Here is a 23,028-nt window from a genome sequence, read left to right as displayed (position 1 = left end):
GGTCATAGATTTTTCTGGGTGACAGTGATCTCAGACAGACAGCTAGGCTTAGAAGAACTATAAGAGGAAACAAGAAAACATAAACAAGAGACTGAGATTCCCTCACTTATCTCTCCTTAGGGCTCAGCAGCTGTCTCCTTTGGCACTCAGCCCTGAACTGGCTCCAAAATCTGAATAGGAAGGAACCCATATTGTTTTGGAGGCGGGGACAGAATAACACCCAGATGTGAATCATGTTACTAGTTCCACATGGGCTTACACTGAAAAGAATACAAATACATGTCTTGTTCTACCAGTTTATGTAGATGCTATTCTTTTACTTGGTGTTAGATTCAGACAATTTATTTGAGCCTATTGAAGCTGCAAATTACTCCTTACACCTTACAGATAAAAATCTTATTACATGGAATAAAAGGATCATGAATATGCTACATTATATTTCAGGTCAGGATTGAGCAAATGACATGGAAGGAAGATCAGTTCCCATATTATGCCCCCCATGAAGGGTTGTTAGTGGGCTCCTACTGGAGGAAGGGCAGGATATAAATTTAATAAATACAAATTTAAAAAAATACATAGTAAAGTTGCTTGTACTATTTTTGTGAGACAAAGGTTTTCAGTCCCTATTCAATGGCCCAATCTAGCTAAAGTTAGGAAAACATACTCTCCATTGAAATCAAAGCAGCTCAAAGTACCCATAGCTGTGTTCAATTGCTTTCAATGTGAATCAAGTATAGTTAACTTTAGTATAGTTAACTATATTGGAGCCAATTTGTATCACCTCATAAATAGGGGCCAGGATGTGAGGAAAGTAGAACTGAATTATAACCTCTAACATGTATTTAAATATCTGAGTTCTGAAATAGCAGAAATCTAGGGAAATGAGATATTGGGTTTCATTAGGGAAGCTTAATTTCAGGGGAGTTAGTTGACTTTCCACGTCATTTTTTTTAAGATATGTAAAAGTTAATTAGCTTACTGAAATAGGTGTGTGTGGTGAACAGCACAAAGTAACAGTCCATAGACATAATAAGCAGAATTAGAATAGTTATTGCATACAAACATAGCATACAACATGTTTTCTTCCACTGATTGGTTAAATTGGCTATAACTTTGACATCTCAGTAATCTTCAGAAAAAGTAAAATAAATCAGATATACTAAGTTTACCAAAGGTCTGTCATAGTGTTTAAATCTTGTCCTCAATACTTAGTGCTTTCTTGGCATTTTCTCATATTATTTCATTATGTCCGAGAGGTCAAGGGGAGATAAGTCTAGCATAGACTTGATATAGCAAAATCAATTCATCCCGAAGAGCTGGTTCAACCTGAAATAATCAAAGTCAATTAGGGAGAGTGGCTATTAAACTAACCTTGCAAATCCCTTCTGTCAGATATCTTCATTGTACCAATTGGATCTAAAATCGAACTTCTGGCTAGTTCTTCACTTTCTTGCCAGAAGGTCTAACTACTCCTCATGAGCTTTCTGCTAGCAAAATTTTATTTATTTACTTTGATTGATTGCATCCCACCCTTCAACAGGTTTTCAGCATGGTTTATAAAAAGTTATAACTACAATAAAGAAACTTAAAACAAAAACATTAAAGCAAGAACATTAAAGCACTGCATTGTAAAAGAATACAACACAAGCAATCAACAGTATTAAAATCAAACACCAAATAGCAATGCACAGAGGATTAAAAAACCTGGGAAATAAAAAGTATTGGATGCTGAAATTTGACATCAAGGTAGGTACTGGATAAGCCTTCCTAGGGAGAGCTTTCCATAGTTTGGGTGCCACCAGTGAGTTGGCCTTTTTCCCTGTAGCCACATGCCACACCTCAGATGGTGGAGGCACCTGAAGAATACCTTGGAGCATGGGCAAGACATGTAGCACTTCATATATCCTTATCCCAAACCATGAAGGGGTTAAAATGTGAAAACCAGCACTTTGAATTGAGCCCAGAACTGAACTGGGAGCGATACACCTGTGTATTGAGATCATAATACCCAGTCCTAAGTAATTGGTATTTTGAACAAACTGTAGTATCTGAGCAGTCTTCAAAGATGGTCCCATGCATTACAGTAGTCTAATGTACATTAAATTAGCTAATGTTATTAATGGCAACTTTGAGGGGAACAGAGTGAAGTTCTTCTGTAAAGAATTTACTAGCCAGCTGGACTCATAAAGTGCTTGCTGAATAGTTTGGCTTCCCAACATGTCTGCAGCAACTTCTTGTATACACAGAGGAAAGATAATAAAGTGATCATGGTGCTTGCTTAAAATCCTTTGTAAATCGCTGTTTTGTTGTTGCAGAATTGCTGCAGATCCTTCCACAAGTAGTATTTTGTGGCTGTGCTCTAAATCAGGCACAAACTAATTGCTGCTAGTGCAGATAGAATAGTAGGATTGGGAGAGGAGATAGAGGCCAAGCCAAAACAGTGATGATAGCTCTATGACCCATCACAGGAAATAACTGTTCAGCAGTGTACTTTCTGTTTGGATCTTGGCTTCAGGCTACCTTCTCTGACGGGCACGATGCCTGTAGTTATCTTCAGGAAGCCATTGAAACGACATAAGATACATCTGTGTTAGCACTTTTGTTATTTGGGGTAGATCATTGCTAGGGATTTGCAGGGAATTGCTTGAGGAATTTGATCTCTGTGAATTCTGATATTTACTTGACCTGATCTACACCTCCCCACCTAATGTGTTAATTGGGACGTAGCTACTTATCTATGTTCACACTTCTCCAAATGTTGCAATACAGTCCTCAGCTCAAAAATACTTATTAAAATACTTAAAAATGCATATTTTTAGAGAAACTGTAGTTTAAAATAGGTATTTAAATACACATTTCAATGCATATTTTCATTTATTTATTTTAAAAACGCAAGTTAAACAGGTTGAAACAGATTTATGAGTGATTACATGCAAAAGGGGCATGGGAGAGAAATGGAATGATCTGTCAGTACCCTTTGGGCTTTCTGTATCATAATCTGCCCAGATTATTGTACTGTCATGTATTAAATCTAGATCTGTGTTTCTCAAACAGTGAGCTGGGACCCACCAGTGGCCCTTGGGCCACTTTCATGTGGGCCTCAGTGCTTCCCCATTTGCCTGCCCCAGCCCCTAGCCATTCCATAGCCTTTTTGTTGGACCAATGCCAGCAACTGAGCTCTGTGTGATAGTGGCCGACAGACAGAGAAATTCGGGGGGGGGTGAGAGTCTCCCTCCTCTGAGGGGACAGGGCTAGAGGCGGAGGTGAAGGAAGTTAGAGAGATAAAAGATTAGTATTTATTACCATCATCATTATCATCAATAAATAAACTGGAAATAGAAAGGAAGGGGATAAGAGAAGAAAGTTGTTATAATAGGAAAAAGTGAATGTAAAAGGACTAGGGAGAAGGGATGAAAGAAACTGGCAGTTGGGATAAGTGGGTGGAATAAGGGACAAGTTAACTGCGAAAGAAATTACAGGAGATGGGTAAAAATACTTTGAGAGGCACGTGAGGGTAGGAAGGGAAAAATATAAAAGTAAAAGCCGCCTCCTCTGGATCAGCAAATTCTGCCTAAAATTGAGAGGCTGAATCACATTACCTCCTAGCAAATGCCTGTACTTAGCTTGAGAAAAGCTGAGCTATGGAAAGCCTTATCACAAAGAAAATGCTGTGGCAAAGAATGTACCAATTTCCAAATATGGATTAGATTTCAGTGGACAGCAGGGGTGTAGTCATCCAGGGTCTCGGGCGGGTTTTAGACCCCTTAGGTTTTTGGGAGCCAGGTCCCAGCAGGGTCCCTATTTCTCCAGCATCCTATGAGCCAGTCAGCATGAAAGGGGAGTGTGTTGGCCACTGAAAAGAGTCTAACACATGCTTCCCTGTCTTTTCTTGCTGATTGGAGCCAATCAGAGTGAAAGGAGGTGAGTCAGCCACTGAGAAGGCTCTTCTCAGTAGCTAATATACAGGGCCGGTTCTAAAGGGCAGCCAGGTTGGGCACTGGCCCCGGAGCTACAGGAGCCCCTGAGGGGCCCTCCGCTCCCCTTCCGTGATCCACGCCCCCCACTTACCTGTCAGCTGGCTTTTTAGCATTGCCCTTAATGAAGATGGCGGCTGCAGCTTCCCTAAGGTACTGAAGCTGCTGCCGCCATCTTAGTTGATGGCAGAGATGTGCGCGCGTAGCATGCATGTGTACCATAAACAAAGATGGTGGTGAAGGCTTCATTCCCCTTAGGGAAACCGCAGCTGCCATCTTCATTAAGGGCAATGGTAAAGACTAGACAGGTAGGGGGTCTGTGGGGGGTGCACAGGGGGCCGTGCACACGCGTACGCACACACATGCACACCCACCCACCGGGGGGCTAGGGCAAGCTGATGCCCAAGGGCCCCCGCATGCCTGAAGCCAGCCCTGCTAATATACTCCCCTTTCATGCCGATTAGCTCCTAGGGACGTCTGTTGTGGGAGAAGGTATAAGGCCAAAGAAACAGAAAGCAGTATTCAAACCTGGCTATATTATTCTATAATCTTAGAAGGTTATATAGTCTTAGAAGGGGCATGGCTGTGGCTATTATGAAGGGACCCTGCACTTCTGAATTTGCCACTACACTGCTGGTAGACAGTGATGTCTGTAAAGCCAGTGTGATGTAAAAGAGTGTTGAACTATGACTTGGGAGACCAGGACTTGAATCACAATACAGCCATGAACTTCACTTAGTGGCCTCAGGCCAATCACTGTATTTCAGCCTAATTCACCTCACAGGGTTGTTGTGAGGATGAAATGGAGAGGGCGAAACTGTGTATCCCACTTTGAGCGCCTTGGAGGAAAGCTGGGATATAAATGTAAGAAATAAATAATGATATTTGCTAGTTGATTATGCTAAACTCCGTCTGCACCACCATTAGTCTGACCCTGCACCCCTATTTTGTGACTGATGGGCCTCAGTAATTTTCAGCCATCTGAAGTGGGCCTTAGGAATAGCAAGGTGGAAAACGTCAGGTCTAGATTATTTCCTTCTAATACTGAATTTATCCCATATTTATTGTTGTTTTTGTCTTATTTGAATTTATGTTTTGTAGCAACTTGTCTACTTTTCCAAATGTTATGTATTTTAATAAGACAAGGTTATTTTGAGCTACTTTGGGTACAGTGTACTGTGTAAAAGTGGTATATAACGAAACGAAACTGAGGTTGCTGTTATAACCAGAATTCTTCTTATAACATTTTAATTCTTGTGAAATTAGGATAGCAGCAGCTGTCTGACTTTCATTAACATAATCAGAGCTTGGAAGATTATTTTTAAAAAGGAATGAATTACAATTTTTAATTACATGGCCCCAAAAAGAAATAAATTACCATTACCATTAAAATTATAATTATTCTGAAAGGAATCTATTACTTTACTGTTACTCAAAAATAATCACTACAATTATACTTACGTTACTAAAAAAATATTAGAGTGCCTACAAGGTGCTGGCCTTGGCTGCTGCACATCTAAGTAGCCTAAAACAACATTAAAAACTCAAGTTAAAAAAAATAACCACAGAATTTAGGCAATTTTTAAAAAATCAGTAACTATGAAATCTGACATTCTCAGGCAAAAAGAAGTGATGAGACACTAGACATAAAAACGCACACAAAGCCTTGACAATCAGCAACAAAAATACTTTGAGCATGAGCATTTTCACATTTTAATTTTTTTACTCATCATTGCTTTTGCTTATTTTTATTTATTTATTTATTTATTTATTAAATTTATATACCGCCCAACTAGCAATAGCTCTCTGGGCGGTGAACATAAAATAGCATAAAAATACAATGAATAACAAAATAATACTAAAATACAATCATCAATCCAATACAATAAACATTTAAAAAAGTAAATCAGTGTAACTTAAAATGCTTCAGAGAATAGGAAGCTTTTGACCTGGCGCCGGAAGGAGAGCAGAGTCGGCGCCAGGCGTACTTCCTCGGGGAAGTCCTTGTCTTGGACCAGTCCCTAACTCTCAAACTAAGCTACCTCACATGGGTGTTGTGAAGTTACATAAGGCAGAATTAAAATGGCTGCAAAAGGAGACTAAGGCTGCAATCCAGTACATGTCTACTCAGAAGTAAGCTCCATTGGGTTCAATGGGACTTACTCCCAGGTAAGTGTGTACTGGATTGCAGCTGCAATCCATACAATGATTTTTAACAAGTGCTGTTTTGCACTCTTTGCATTTGCCATGGGATGGAGGATTCTTTCATTTGCACAGAATAACTTCCAGAGAATACCTGCCTGAGACAAAGATGCATCCTGGTTGTTAGGAAGAAAGCACAGGAAAGAAAACTGGAAGCAGCAGCTCTTTAGAATCCTGGCTGTTTGCTGCTGCAACTTCTGCCTGCCTTTCCCTTGCTCTCCAGAAGCTGCTACAGCTGCAATCCAATACATACTTACCTAGGAGTAAGTTGCATTGAACCCAATGCAGCTTACTTCTGAGTAGACCTGTATTGAATTGCAGGCTAGTCCTTGTATTATAGGTATCAAATTTTACTTTCCTTAACCAGAGTGATGCATCTTTGTACTATAAACGGTTATTTTTTTCTCCCCCCCCCCCCGCAATTAGTCCAACTTCAAAGCTTCAGCCAATCCTTATCTGCCCAAATTAGTGCAATTCTATACCCCCTTTGATTTACCTGGGAGTAAGCTCTATTAATCATAAAGATACTTACTTCTGAGTAGACATGTAAATATTGTACAGTAAGTTAACTATACAGTACAATGTTTTTTAACAAGTGCCTGGACAAGTGATGGTTTGCAACTCTGCATTTACCATGGGGTGGGGAATTGTTTAATTTGTACAAAATAACTTCCAGGGAATACCTGCCTGAGACAAAGATGCTTGCCCTGAAGCCGATGTGGCTGTGAGGAGGCTTTTGGCTCTGCGTCTTGCTCTCTCAGCAGCTCAATTTGAGGCACTTGATTTTCATCCACGAATCAGAGGAGCAGAAGGCTTCCCCTGCTCTCCCCCCCCCCCCCCCCGTCCTGTAACACTCCAAGGTAATGCTGGAAACATTACAATTGCAGCTCAAAAGTAATAAAAGTACTCATTGTTTTATTACAATAAAATGTATAGAAATTACTCACTTATTCCTCAGAAAAGTAATAAATTACTAGTAATTCATTTTTCCTAATGAATCACTTCCACACCCTGAAGATAATTTAGGTTGTAATCCTAACTACAATTTCCTGGAAAGTAAGCCCCATTTAATTTAGTGGGATTTACTGTGAGTAGACATGGTTAGGACTGCAGCCTTAAGCTATAGTCTTATGCACACTTCCTTGGGAGTAAGCCCCACTTAACACTGAGCCCACTGACTTTAAATTTATGTAGAATTGGACTCTTGGAGGCAGTGATGAGCTAGTATAGATGTCCATGGTGACCAAATGGAAAGAGATTTTGATTTCACAAAAGAGTTGTCAGGGCAAACTGATGCAACAATCCTTCCCTAGTGTGATAGTTACAACTGTGATAGTTTACTTGCTTAAAGTGATGATGAAAATCATTGTGCCAGAGCCAACTGGAGCAAGCTATGCTGTGTTATATGTTTAGCAGTTAATACCTACCAATTGGACTAATTGTCTATTCCATTCTCAGTCCATATCTCTTGATCTGAAAATATCTTTAGTGCCATGGGCTATATAGTATAATGGGTTTTCATATATTTATTTTCTATTGCAGTGCAGTATTAATTGTTTCTAGTACTATTCATTGCTTATGCGAAGGTTGAGAAGTACTAGAGGTTGCATGAAGTTTGGGGTAATTTTTCTTTAGCATCTCTCAACATTAGTTCCAATCTGTATAAATAATCATGCCTGAAGAATCATGATTTTTAATTTTCACTGTGTCACGTAAGCAATGAATAGTACTAGAAACGGTTAATACTGCACTGCAATAGATAAGATAAAAAAGATTTAAAAACCCATTATACTATAAAGCCAGTTGTGCCAACTGTATTTTTAAATCAAGATATATGGACTGAAAATTGTTCTTAAACCCAGATCTTTCTCCAACTCTCTGCCCAATGAATCATACTGGCTGTCCTAATAATAATTGAAGATTTTAAATCTGTTTTCAACATTATTTTTTAAAAATAGCCTTATGACATTACGGGGATTAGAAATGGCTGGATCTCGCTCTTTCTGCTCCATGTCAGTTTTACATGGGTTCATTCATAAATCCATTCTGTTCCATTTTTGCATCAGCCTACAATTTTTTTCTAAAACAAGTATGACTTGGTGAGATGGGTATCGGAGACACTGTTTTACAGTGGTTCCGATCCTATCTCCAGGGTCGTTCTCAGAGAACAGCATTGGGTGACTGTTTTTCAGCCCCCTGGCAGCTGTGCTGTGGGGTGCTGCAGGGTACCATCTTGTCCCCCATGCTGTTTAACATCTTTATGAAGCCCTTGGGAGTGGTCCTTAGGAGATTTGGGGTGAGGTGTCAGCAGTATGCTGATGATACCCAGCTCTGTTTCTCCGTAACATCTGAATCGGGAGAGGCCGTGCAAGCCCTTGACTGCTGCCTGGACTGGGTGGTGGGCTGGATGAGGGCCAATAAACTGAATCTGAATCCTAGCAAGACGGAGGCGCTGTGGGTTGGTGGTTCCTGAGTTCAGACAATTGGTCAGTTGCCTGCTTTGGATGGGGTCATACTCCCTCTGAAAGAGCAGGTCCGTAGCCTGGGGGTGCTGCTGGATCGATCTTTGTCACTAAAGGCCCAGGTGACCTCAGTGGCTAGGAGTGCCTTTTACCAGCTTCGGCTGGTGAGACAGCTGTGGCCGTTTCTGCACCGGGATAGCCTGACCACTGTTGTCCACGCACTAGTAACCTCTAGGCTGGATTACTGTAATGCACTCTATGTGGGGCTGCCCTTGAGGTTGGTCTCCGGAAGCTGCAGCTGGTGCAAAATGCGGTGGCGAGACTGCTCACTGGAGCAGGGTATGTCACCCCACTGCTGAAAGAATTGCACTGGCTGCCCATTTGCTAGTGGGCCAAGTTCAAGGTTCTAGTTTTGGCGTACAAAGCCCTATACAGCTCGGGACCAGGATACCTGAAAATTGTCTTACCCCTTATATACCCAGTCGATCACTGAGCTCTGCAGGTGAGGGCCTCCTGCAGATACCATCTTATCAGGAGGTTCGTTCTGCACAATATAGGAAACGGACCTTTAGTGTGGCGGCACCTACCCTTTGAATAGTAGGCAGGTGCCATCTCTGCTATCTTTTCGACGCCTTTTGAAGACTTTCCTCTTTCAACAAGCCTTTTAAGTTGAGACCTATCCCAGTCTGCATCTGTGTCAGAATTGTTTAATATGTTTTTAATAATGTTTTTAACCCTTTTTTAAGGTTGTTTTTTAAAATGTTTTTAATGCTGTGTTGTTTTAATGTATTTTACGATCTGTTTTTATGATTTTTTAAAGTGTTTTAGTGCTTTGTTTGCCACCCTGGGCTCCTGCTGGGAGGAAGGGCAGGATACAAATTAATTAAATAAATAAATATTTTATCTTGATACATGCATTTCAGCATCCAATACATGCAATTACATTCCAATCTGCGAGTTAGTTTTGTCAGTGCAGATTATATCAGTTCACTTTAAAATGAGGACCAAACAAAATTCTCCTTCATCCCTAGTATTTATTATGTGTGTATGTGGACACTATTTTTTTTAGTGCCTCAAGAACATTTAATACCAAGGGAAGGTATGTAATGTATAGAATAACATTCTTACCAGTAGAAGTGGAGTCAAAGCAACAAGCATTCTAACATTTTCTCCAAAACTTGTCTGTAGTATTTAACAAGAGAGGATGCTTTCTGAGTTCAAAACAAAAAGAAAAGTCCATGTGTGTAGATTAAGCTATTAAGCAAATAGGTGAAAATTGCTTACTTCCTTATGCTACTATGGTGTTTCCTTTCTGTATTAGAATAATACTGACACACTGCCCAAAAAGGTTAAGAGACCTTCACTTTCCCATCAGTGTTTCCCAACATTTTTAAATCAGACTTCTCTATTCCCTTTTAAAAATACATATTAATTACAGAAATAATAACAATAAAAAGAAAATCTTGCCAGAATACAAGTGCATTGTCAGCTTTGGTACGTAGCCCCACCAGCATTGTTTGGCCAGTAATCAAAGCTAATTTTCCACAAATGTTCATTAAAATATATAAAAAAGACTGAGGATAGAAGAATAGGAAAGAAACTTCAGAGTTAAATGCATAGAGTGATTTTTGATGTTACTCATGCTCAAAGTAGTCCCATTGAAATCAATTATTGAGTGAGAGCGCAGTCCAGTGCACTATTACGTGCGCTTAAATGCCACTGGAATCATCAGGCCATAAGCGTGCTTAACTTCTGGACTGTGGCCACAATATCTAATAACAACAGCAACTGTAATAAAGCCAAAGGCCTCTGGCAACTGATTGAAGTGGCTGCTGAGATGAGAGCAGTAATCCAGTGAGCTGGACTTGCCTGCTGAGTGTTATGACTCTTCAGAAGGTGACACAAGTCTGTCTTATAGAATAAAGTTGGGCAAGAACTATGGTTAAGAGCAGGGTATTGCTGGCCAAAGTTGAGGAAGCAGAGGTGGCCCCTCTGTGCTCTGTGTGTGGTTCTGTATACTCCTTTCCCGTCAGAGCTGGGCCAGCCCAGCCAAAAAACTGGTTCCTTGGCAAGGCTTAATGGCAGGATGATGTAGTCTGTTGTGACTAGTGCATTCCTTTCAGGTTAAACTAGGGAAATGGCATTGTGTTAAAATTCCAAGTCGCATGAATGTTCCATTGCCACAAGTGCATTCAGGTCTCAAGGGGAATGTGTGTGTTCAGAGCTGGGATTGGGGAGGGGAGAGAAGGGAGGCGGGGAGTATGACTTAGAGATTCGAGAACTATTAGAAGAACACTTCGCTTGGAAAATGTTTTCCAGTGATGTGTGAAGCTGACTGGCTGCGATAGTCACTTAGAAGGGTTTTGCTTTTTCCCTTGGCTGTAGCTGTTTAAAATCTCTCTGTCCAGACAATTAACAGTTGAAGAAAATATGACAAGACACATGCAGTGAGGTTGGGAGATAGAGAGAAGGAATGCACCAGAAGAGAGTTGAATTGCCTTCTTGTATATAAACTCGCAGATCTTCTCTCCCCGTCACCCTCCCTGCTTGCTATAACCCACTCCTGGAGCTGTTACCCCCCCTTTATTCCCCCCCCCCCGTCTGCTGAAGGCCAGGAGTGATCTGTTAACTGTACACCACTGACTGGGAGGCCCAAGCCGTTCATGGTACTGTATGTTACCATCACTACTCCCTCATTCCTTTTCACATTTTTTAAGCATTTCTATGTAATAATGGTTTGTGTGAATCAGAAGGATTTGATCTTTTTTTTTGGCTGCAGAAAAACAGAACATTTTTGCTGCACAACTTTAATTGGGAAAAAAAAGTCTGGGGATTCTTGTGCCAGTAATGATTTCAAACAGTGGTGTTACTACAGAAGTAGTGCAGGGCTTGGAACAGTAACGATGCATATATAACATTCAATGAAATGTGAAAGTGGAGTTAAGCTGCTTTTGTTAAATTCAATTAATGCCTGTTATATTTTTGTTGTGCTTAGTTCTTGACTATTAAGTTCTATAGCAAAGTGCATGTACTGTAGGTTATGCCTGCATTCTGCTTGTGATAGATCATGAACTTGGATTTATTTTTCTAATATAGAGACCAGTGAGTCAGGCTGTTCAGTAGCAGGAGATGCTAGTGGCTTGCTAGACTCAGTGCTTTTTTGGTAAAAAGTGATGTGCCAGTACAGTATAAATACAATCACTGGCTAGACTAGATGATCTTCAGGTTTTATGCTCTGACACTATTTGTTTTGTACGTGAAAATATTTGCTATGAGTTTATACCACCACCATCTCAGAGTGGCGCAGCGTATTAATATTAAAATAGTCTATTCACTGTAGACTAAAAAGTAGATTATTCACTAATATTTTTTTAGGTGATGAGGAATGTGTGTGGTCTGCACAGGGCATATGTTGAGCTTTACTGGACTTAGCTTGAGCTAGGGTCAGTTCTAGAACTTGATTTTATTGCAAGGACTCAGAACATGTAAACCTAAAAAGCCTCTTTTTTGACAGAAATATGCAGGAATACATAATTGCTTCTATCTGTTTTTCATGGCACAAGTGACCAAATTCCTTTCCACAGATGAATAGATGAACCAAGTTAATTGAGGAATATGGATTGAAGCTTCCTGGTTTTGAGCTTATTACAGTATCCTCCCCCCTCCCCGACTAGTTGGAAAATCAAATGCCTATAAACAAAGTTCCCTGGGCTTTGTGTCAGCACATCAGACTTCTGTAAAGCAGTAGGGCCATTAAATGGGCTGTGCTTCTTAAACATGGCCATAGCTTTGAAACAGGTTTCAGCCACACCTTCCTTAAGCAGCTGGTATAGCACAGTGGGGAGGAGAGCCTGGCTGGGAGTCCAGAGTCTGTGAGTTCAAATCCCCGTTCTCGTCTCCTGAGTGTAAAGGGCCAGCTAAAGATCACCCCCACAGGGAGTGGCTCCGGGTTACGTGCCCTGCCACCTGTGCAGCCGTGGGCAAGCTGCATAGTCCCAAGAAGCCCAGTTGCCCCAGCTGGCAGTTGCGGACAGGAAGGGGTTGGCTAGTGCAGGTGTGGCAAGCTGAGCAGGCCCTAGCCAACTGGGGAGGACTAGCCTCATAGGGAGGCAATGGTAAACCCCCTCTGAATCCTGCTTACCATGAAAACCCTATTCATAGGGTAGTCATAAGTTGGGATCGACTTGAAGGCAGTCCATTTCCATTTGCATGCACAAGGATCACATGCATATAAATGTGTTAATAAAAATGGGGGCTTCGCAACAACTTGTTGCAGTGTAGCCCTGGTATGTGTGAGTTTTCTGAGCCTGGGATTTAGGGGACATGGGGGGATATTAACATCAAACACAGAAGTCCCTGTTCTAACTTTGAGTCTGATTTCATGTGCAACGTTAATTAATTTATTTTTGAACATTAAACAAACATAACCAGTCTGCATACAATTGCTGGAGCATGAGGCATGCATGTGGGAAAATTTAGTGATATTATATAAGATCAAGTATGCATGACATACTTGGTATTCATTTAGTCTGCATGGTGGCTTTTGCATGTAATTGTGTGTACTATGAATATGTATGTATCTGCACTGCAAGAGTATAGAGAAAGATTGGACATTTGTACCCCATTACAGATTGGAGATCCATCCAATTTGTATCCAGTTAAAAATAACATAGTGTAGACAAGACTTTTTTTCAATTTGGATGTACATGTTCAAATTAGGGATGTGCTAAAATTCTACCCAATTCGGATTTGGTACAGAATTTCCCATTAATTCACTCATTTGTTATAATTGCGGATCGGATTTTTATGCAGTGATTTTCTGTGGCTATTTTCAGATATATATTTTTTTTAAAAACTGCTTCTAAAATGTTGATATTAATATTGATTTTATAGATATTTCCTTCCATTGATTGATATTTCCTTTAATTTATCAACATTTCCTTAAAATATTAATATTAATGTTTTTCAGGGGGGGAAATGAATTGGTAAAAGCAGCGACTTTCAGACAAAGAGAACGAACTCTGATTGATACCAGCCTGTTTAGGTCAACAGAATTCTTTCAAACTGGCACCAGCCAACAGATCCAATCCTTAGGTCAGTTGTATAACAGAATACAGATCACCATTTATACTGCATTACTTTTTCCTAGATGCCCATTCAGTGTTCATTCCCACCCATCCACATTTGATGCTACCAGAAATGTGTAGCTACATGAGACTAGTTATTTAGGTCTGGTTCACATGTCACATTAAACTATAGCTAAAATAGCCTATGGTTTAATATGAATTCACAGCATGCTGGTGCACCATTGAAATCACAGGTCCATCACTCCTCCCCCATTACTGCTGCTGTTGCTCTGCTGGAAAAGAAACCAAAGTGTATTGTGTCCAAACTTGGGCTTGTGGTTTGTTTCTCTTCAAACAATAAGCTGTAAACAAGGTTTGCTCTTGGCTCACAGTTTGTATGGAGGAAAGCAAGTCATGAGTCCAGGTTCAGACATAATGCTGAGCCACATCGTTTATTTCCTGGCAGCTTAGCAGAGAGTACCCTATCAAGAGTGTCTGTGCCCTTGTGGTTCAGGAGAGGTGGAGACAATTGCCCATGTGTTATTCTATTGCTCTTTTCATCATGATTTAGGGCCATTTTTATTACTCCAATACTAACAAAAACTCCCGGATATCCGACTTATTTTATTTAGAGTATTTGTTGTCTGACCGGAATTCCTAGGTCACAATGAAAGTAGCCAGCTTCCTTGCAGCTGCTATTTGATTGTTGGAGACTAATGATTAAATAATATTTTTGTAATTTTAATTGTTAATGTTTTCAGGAGATTACAAGGAAATCTCCTATTGTGGTTTGCTTGGTTTCATTATGTAAATGTAAATAAATGTACTGCCTTCAAGTTGATTCTGACTTATGGCGACCCTGGGTTTTCATGATGCTGAGAGGCAGTGACTGGCCCAAGGTCACCCAGTGAGCTTCATGGCTATGTGGGGGTTTGAACCCTGGTCTCCCAGGTCGTAGTCCAACTCCTTAACCACTACACCACCCTGGTGTATTATTAACCTTAACCACTACACCACACTGGTGTATTATTACGTACAAGTTACATTATTTTACTTTTTTCTGTTTTGCACTTGTTGTGCTTCCTGTATGGACTAGTCTTTGACCATAATAAATAAATCAATCCTGGCAACGTGGCAGCAGCAGGAGCAGGGAAGGAATGATGCCCCTGCAATTTCAACAGTATGCACCTGCACACTTTGTGCTCATGTGAAACCATTGTTAATTTTAACTATGGTTTAATGTGATGGGCAAACAAGGCCAATGTGCATGGGGATTTCACCATCAAAGGCCATTGGTTGTCCATGAAGAGTAAATACACTTTACAAATTGGTAATTACTATCAATATAGCATATTGTAGTTTATGAGAGTAGGGAAAGGGAATAGTATTGCCCAGAGTGAAAATAGTTTTTTAAAAAAGTTTTAAATTTCAAAGCTAAAGTAGAATGTCCCACTTCACCCTATTTTAGTAACTGCTTGATGTTATGTACCCACATTGCATCTGTACCTACAGGGCCGGTGCTAGGCATGACTGGGCCCTGGGCCCATGACACTGTAGCCCAAAACTATCCCATATAGGTGGCACGGGGCTAGAAAGCCCATCTGTACACCCCATCTACCTCTTGTGCCATGTGGATGACATATGCACATAGTGCACATGCCTGACATCAACTAAGATGGCAATGGTGGTGTCAGCCCTTCAAGGAACCCCTTGCTGCCATTTTGGGTGATGGCAGGCATGTGTACACAGCATTCATACTGATGAGAGAGGGAGGTGGGACATGTATGCAGGCTTATTTAAGCCCCTGCTGTCTGTATTGGGGAGGTGGCCAGGAGCTCCCTCTCTGCAATCCGCAGCAGGGTTGGGTTGCAGGAGTGCCACCCTCCCAGGGAGGGACCCTTTAGGTGTCCCTCTGGGCTGCAGGGAACCTCGGCCAGGGCCCAACCTGGTTGCCCTCTGGCACCGTCCTTGTGTATCTGTATGTTCTGTCCAGGTGTACAACTAGATAGTGTGTTGTGTACTGTCTCAAGGACTGCCTTTCTCCACATCAAACTCTGCGTTTGTCAGCTGAGGTCCTCCATGTGCCCCCAGGTGGCAACACAGGAATGGGACTTTTCAGTGGTGGCTCCACATTTTTGTAACGTTCTCCCCAGGGAGGTACACCTGGCACTTCATTATCTATTTTTAGGCACTAGTGGGATAGGTTGTGATATATATGAATGATGTGCGTTTAAGTTTTGTTTGGTTTACTATACTTGGTTTTAACATTTGTATCCTCTTGTAAGTTGCTGTGGGTCACTTTTTGTAAAAGTGACGAATAAATGCAATTAATAATAATAATTTAAATCTTTGTAAGAAAAATGGTTAATGTCTGCATAAGTATTCAACAGTTTAAGTGTGACGTGCTTATTAAGGTTAATGTATGTGGTCAATGATTTGTCCATTAAATGGAAAGATTAAAAAACTGAGCTATTGGTGGTTTTGTGTATTTTATTTAAATTTTGGATAGATGCAGAATGATTCACATATGTTTGCATGAGTTATTTATTTTGTCCATAATTATGTCATAAATATAACTTTAACCTGATTAGTGCCCTTTTTATGATGGCTTGGTAGTGGCTTTTTAAAAAAAGCTATATTGACAAGGTTTATGGAAGGTTGTAAACTCAACAAGCAGTTAGCTCTATTGCAGAACCATGATTTATGTCCAGATTCAGCCCTTCAGATTTTCATAGATTTTTTACCTCATAGATTTTAAGGGTAACCCACTTAGAGTTATATTTTCTCAGCTCCAAACTGTTTTCAAAACATAGTAATACAAGGATTTATTTCTGATAAGTTGCAGATGAGACATTTTAAATGATGATTTCTAAAGAAAAGTGTCAAATGATATATTCACATTATTTTTGAATGCTTTTTAAAATTAATTTGTAAATGGATAGTGATTTGAGATGCATTAGTGAAAACTAAAAAAAATGGGGGGGAAGTTCTTCAGATGAAATTTTGGCAGTAACTTGTCTTTCCTTGTCACACAGTTAAAGTTTTGCCTAATTCTGAAATTATTTTAAGATTTTTTGATGGGTTTTGTGAACATTTATAAACTCCCATAGTTCAAGGTGATTAACAAAACATTACAAAAATATTCACCTTGAATTGAAGCCACGAATGGCACTCTTAATATACCTAAACCTTTATTTTTTAAAAAATAGGTTAAAATCCCTTACCAGCCCTGAAGCTTACCCTTTGGAGCTGGTCATCCTCTCTCAGCCCAGTCTACTTCACAGGGTTGTTGTGAGGATACAGTAGGGGTGTGTGTGTGACCATGTATGCTGCCGGTGGGCAGGCTAAATATGTCATAAATAAATAATGAACCAGATCTAAAGGCCAAGCAATACTTCAGCTAAATCTCTATTGCCTACACTGAAGCCACTATTCTTTTTCCACTTAATTACAGGTTCCTTAAAAAACTGAGAAGCTGAGATAAAAGACTGTATACTGAAATAGTGAGAAATTGCTGCTAGTTAAACTCATTGGTTTTCAAATGGGATCATGGGTTTCCTTGGAGTGTTTGGTTTCCTGGGAATGAGGTGCAATGGATCTGAATAGTGAAAGAAGAGATGCAGGGTTGTGAATGTATATGTCATGCTGGTGTTAGGAATTATCAGTTTGTTTTATATAAAATATGCTTGAGCAAGCTATTACTCCTATGCTAAAATAAGACTAATGATGGGATCCATTGGCCAGTGCTGGTTCGAAAAACATTTTGTTGACCTAACAGGCTGGCATTGATTTGAGTTCGTTCTTTGTCTGCTAGTTGCTGCTTTTACCCATCCATGTGTTGAAAAAAATATTGATAATAACAAAATATCAATATTTCATTTTTTAAAAAATGATAATTTGAAGGAAATATCAATATTTTGAAATATCGATAAATTATCATTCTTACAATTGATGTTTTAGAGGCAGATTTTTTTATTAAAAGTCCATTTTCAAAAATAGCCATGGAAATTCACCACATTAAAACCCGATCCTCAACTATTGAGAATAAGCGAATTAATAGAAAATTGCGTATCAAATCTGAATTGTGTGGAATTCTAGCATATCCCTAAATAAGACACATGAAAAGCCTTTGCTCCCAATGAACACCAGTAATCAAAATGCACTAGTCATTGTTCATAATTGAAAAGGTCCATCCAGTTCAGTATTGTCTCCACTGAGGGCCCCTCCAGACTGCTGTTTTATTATGAGTGTATTCTCCAACATCCTTTTAACATTGTAATAGTGCATTAGTAGTGGATTTATTCTGTTTTAGTTTGTTCTGTGATGCTTACCCAGTGTTACTACATTATTGCTGTCTGGAGGGGCTATAACAAAAGCAGAATAAAAAAAACGTTTGTGGCATAACAAATTACAGGATTTCAGCAGGAAGTTGCAGAATATGCACTTTTTGGAAGTGAAGCAATATGACCACCCCAAAACTATTGCAGGCACAGACAGTATTGAAAATGGTAACACATGTAACTGCCCCAATAGCATAAAGAGCACAAATAATCATGAATGTGCAATTGAAGAATGTCTGAAGGGGCCCTGAGTGGCAGCAGTTCATTCCTAGCCCTGTGTGGAGATGCTAGGGTTGAACCTGGGACCTTCTGCATGCAAAGCATGTCCTCTACCACTGAGCTGGGGCCCTTCCCCAGTTCTCATTTCTATCTACCAGCAGATTGAAACCCACAATTTACTTTGCTCTTCTATGTTTTTTTTTTTAATATTCCATGGACCAGTGGCAGGTGCGAACAGAATGGAGAGCCAAGGCAGCAAATGGGCTGGGTTTACCCTGGAACACTGAGGTTCCTGTTCAACTGAGCATTCCTGAGTGGCCCTGGGAATGTGATTTACTGTTTTACAACCTTATTGTAGCACTGATGAGATAAGAATTGGTATGCTATTGAAGCTAATACTGGTTGAATATTTAAACTTTCTTTATATAATTGAATGACTCATTGCAACATGTTTGCAAACTTTTTTGGGCAAAAGGGAAAAAGTTCATCTGAACAGCCTACTTTTCTGAAAGAGAACACCTTCAGAGTTTTCATTTACATCAGCATCATATTTGAGCAGACTGTAGCACAGCAAGTGGGCATTAATCACAAGAATAAAATTTTGAAATGGCAGAGCCAAAAATTAGCCATGGTGTATAGTATTTCAGATAAGGAATGTAAATAAAATGACTATAGATTATAGTTCTAATTTGATAACTAATATTAGAGTTAGGATAAAATCAGGTTCATCCCCTCCATATACATACAAACACACTAATCTGAGATATAAATGTCAATGTTTTGATACTGATCAAATTTTAAATACTTTTTGAGGTGTGTCTCAGATCCTTTCAAGATTTAGGGTAGTTCTAAACAAATTGGTTTCAAAGTCTTCCTTTCCACACAGAGTGTCAGATTTGTTTTGATTATGATAAATTATTTAAATAGTCCATCCAGAACTGAATTGTGATTTAGTGACCATTAATCTTTGTTGGTTTGGCTTGTATTACAAATGTGCAACACCCTGCTGACATTTTGCTAGTGTTATCAAAACAATTAATATCCTTGAAATTGCTTAGATGTTCCATCTAAGAGTCTCCAAATTTGCTTAGAATTTCACTTTCATGCAAAATTTGGTGGCAGACTAGAAATGTGAGATTGTCCCCTCAGCTCCATCCACCCATATTTTGTTAGTGTGACTGAAACTCATGCTTTCCCTAAAAAAATCCTCAGAAGTAACTTTTAACTTCACTTAAAAACCGGCTTTAGGCAAAATTTTGGTTTAAGTCATTACTTATTTATTTATTTTATTTTATTTATATCCCACCCTTCCTCCCAGCAGAAGCTCAGGACCACAAACAAAAGCACTAAAAACACTTTAAAACATCATAAAAACAGACATTAAAATACATTAAAACAAAACAACTTTAAAAACATTTTTTAAAAAGCTTCGAAGACATTTAAAAAAAGTTTTAAAAACATATTGTTAAAAAAAAAAGCTTAAGAGCATATTAAAAAGCAATTCCAACACATAAGCAGACTGGGACATGGTCTCAACTTAAAAGACTTGTTGAAAGAGGAAGGTCTTCAATAGGTGCTGAAAAGATAACAGAGATGGCGCCTGTCTAATATTTAAGGGTAGGGAGTTGCACAGGGTAGGTGCTGCCACACTAAAGGTCTGTTTCCTATGTCGTGCAGAACGGACCTCCTGATAAGATGGTATCTGCAGGAGGCCCTCACCTGCAGAGTGCAGTGATTGACTGGGTATATAAGGGACAAGACGGTCTTTCAGGTATCCTGGCCCCAAGTTGTATAGGGCTTTGTACACCAAAACTAGAACCTTGAACTTGGCCTGGTAGCAAATGTGCAAAAGTGCAATTCTTTCAGCAATGGGGTGACATGTTGGTGATAACCAGCTGAAGCTGGTAAAAGGCACTCCTAGCCATGGAGGTCACCTGGGCCTCTTGCGACAAAGATGGATTTAGGAGCACCCCCAGCCTATGGACCTGCTGTTTCAGAGGGAGTATGACCCCATCCAAAGCAGGCAACTGACCAATTATCTGAACTCAGGAACCACCAACCCACAGTGCCTCCGTCTTGCTAGGATTCAGACTCAGTTTATTGGCCCTCATCCAGCCCACCACCGAGTCCAGGCAGCAGTCAAGGGCTTGCATGGCCTCTCCTGATTCTGGTGTTACAGAGAAATAGAGCTGGGTATCATCAGCTTACTGCTGGCACCTTGCCTCACATCTCCTGATGACTGCTTCCAAGGGCTTCATATAGATGTTAAACAGCATGGGGTACAAGATGGTACCCTGTGGCACCCCACAGCACAGCTGCCAGGGGGGCAAAAGAAAATCACGCAATACTATTCTCTGAAAACGACCCTGGAGATAGGATCGGAACCACTGTAAAACAGTGCCTCCATTACCCATCTCACCAAGACGACCCAGAAGGATACCATGGTCAATAGTATCAGAAGCCACTGAGAGATCAAGGAAGAATAACAGGGTTGCACTCCACCTGTCCTTCTCCCGATAAAGGTCATCCATCAGGGCCGATTCAGTCACATAACCAGGCCTGAACCGAGACTGGAACGGGTCAAGATAATCTGTTTCATCCAAGAGTACTTGTAATTGCTGCGCCACAGCCCTCTCAATCACCTTCCCTAAAAAGGGGGTATTTGCCACCTGTCTGTAATTGTCACAGACCATTGAGTCTAGGATGAGCTTTTTGAGGAGTGGTCAGATCACCGCCTCTTTCAGGGCAGCTGGAACCACTCCCTCCTCCAATGATGCATTGACCATACCCTGGATCCACTTGGTCAAACCCCCTCAGCAAGCTTTAATAAGCCAAGAAGGGCAAGGGTCTAGAGGACACATTGCTGGCCGCATCATCACAAGCACCTTGCCTACGTCATCAGGCTGCATCAACTGAAACTGTTCCCAAGTAGTTGCAGACGTTGCACTGGACAACTCATTGGGCACTACAGTAGATGTGGATGGGACATCAAGACTGTTACGGAGGCGAGCAACTTTACCCTCAAAGTGCCTTGCAAACAATTCACAGTGGGCCTTTTACTTAGGTATATCACCCTTGGTAATATTTTGTCCATTCAGATTTCTTTCTGTTAAATCACACTGTTAGATTAAATCTTTTGTTTGGAGTGAGGGAGGTGGCCAGCCCCTGCAAAAAAAGTTGCTTTCTGGTTACTTGATTGCTGCATTTTACTTCAATATATGGGGAATCAGGGAGAGGCTGGTTTTGTTCCGATGGTTGTATGCGGAGTGCTTCTGAAGCTTAACCACACAAGAATCTAGTACTTGCTTTAGAAATTTCCAGTCTCAGAAACTGAGGAGCCATACTGTGAATGAAGAGATCCAAGCCCAATTTATATGGCTGAGGCTAAAGGGGAAGATACTTTTCACAGAAGCTTTAGTAGCTTTTTCTGCAAGTCTTCAGGGACAGGGCATTGTAATCAGGGCCGGTTCTAAAGGGTGGCCAGGTTGGGCACTGGCCCAAGGGCCCCAGAGCTACAGGAGCCCCTGAGGGGCCCTTTGCTCCCCTTCCATGATCCGTGCCCCCCATGCCCCCCTTACCTGTCAGCTGGCTTTTTAGCATTGCCCTTAATGAAGATGGTGGCCGTAGCTTCCCTATGGTACGGAAGCCACTGCCGCCATCTTAGTTGATGCCAGAGATGTGCGCGTGTAGCACGCCGTGTGCCATCAACAAAGATGGCAGTGGAGGCTTCATTCCCCTTAGGGAAACCTTGGCCACCATCTTCATTAAGGGTAATGGTAAAGACTAGACAGGTGGGGGGCCACGGGGGGCATGCGGGGGGCCCACGCGTGCGCATATGTGCGCACACACACACACACCGACCAGGGGGCCAGGGCAAGCTGATGCCCAAGGGCCCCTGCATGCCTGGTGCCGGCCCTGATTGTAATGTACCAAATTTGATTGGCTTCATGGTTGCCCATTCAGAGGGAGGAGAGGAAGCTTTTGCTACACTCTGAATTAGCTTTGTGGTGTTGTCACATAGTCAAATCAGATTGGCTATGTGGCATCGCTATGATGTTTGTTTGTTTATAAAGGTGTGGAAGCAGCTGTGAATGGAATTGTGAACAGCATGGAAAAGACATGCTGAAAGAGGTGACTATGGGAGGTGGCATTCAGGAAATATTTTAGGCCTCCTAAAAGCTTTATTTTCATGCAAAAAATAATGATGATGATCCAGCACAGCCCTGTTAATTTGGACCCTCTTTTAGATGGAGGATTGAAACGTCATCCTGCTCCACAATGCACTATGTTGAGAGAGGATCTGTGCAGATAATATACATAGTGTTTCTGCCTGGCAGTGCCAATTTTCCCCCCAGCCAAATTGGTGGTTGCTGTGGGAAAAACTGCAGTTTCATCAACTCTGTTCTCAACCACTCTCATACTTCCAACAGATGTTTCACACTCTTTGGAAGTTAGACATTCCCTTTTTGCAAACCTTGTGATGACACTGAGATAATGCCTTTCTTGCAATTTGCTCTAATTTACTAAACTTTGCTTTCAAAGAAGGATGCTGTGCATTTCTAGGTTATTTTTAAAATCACACTTGTGAGTATTTATGTTATAAATTCAAAAGAGACACAATGGATTATATTCTCTAGTTACTTAACATAAATCTTCCTTTCTAAAACTGAGTGAGGATGTGTACTGTTTCTGACTGAAATGGGTGGGGGTGGAAGAATTGCAATACCGTATCACACTCAAACTTCACTGCCAACAGAAACAGTGG

The 23,028-nt window shown here is 40.7% G+C and overlaps 1 protein-coding gene and 1 long non-coding RNA gene across 15 annotated transcripts in view; one reads left to right on the top strand and one right to left on the bottom strand.

Annotated features, from left to right (window-relative positions):
- BNC2 (basonuclin zinc finger protein 2) overlaps positions 1 to 23,028 on the top strand; it is a 626,204-nt gene that overhangs the window by 259,123 nt on the left and 344,053 nt on the right. The gene's annotated exons all lie outside the window — the stretch shown is intronic.
- Positions 1,031 to 6,001, bottom strand: LOC133386794 (uncharacterized). The gene is made up of 3 exons (XR_009763297.1): positions 5,924 to 6,001; positions 5,436 to 5,499; positions 1,031 to 1,326 (listed from the first exon to the last, which is right to left on the bottom strand). It is a non-coding gene; the product is annotated as an uncharacterized LOC133386794 (long non-coding RNA).

The sequence above is a fragment of the Rhineura floridana genome, chromosome 1 (genome assembly GCF_030035675.1).
Source record: "Rhineura floridana isolate rRhiFlo1 chromosome 1, rRhiFlo1.hap2, whole genome shotgun sequence".
Classification (NCBI taxonomy): Eukaryota; Metazoa; Chordata; class Lepidosauria; order Squamata; family Rhineuridae; genus Rhineura; species Rhineura floridana.
Note: the sequence above shows the minus strand (reverse complement) of the source record. Positions and strands in the feature narration are given on the sequence as shown.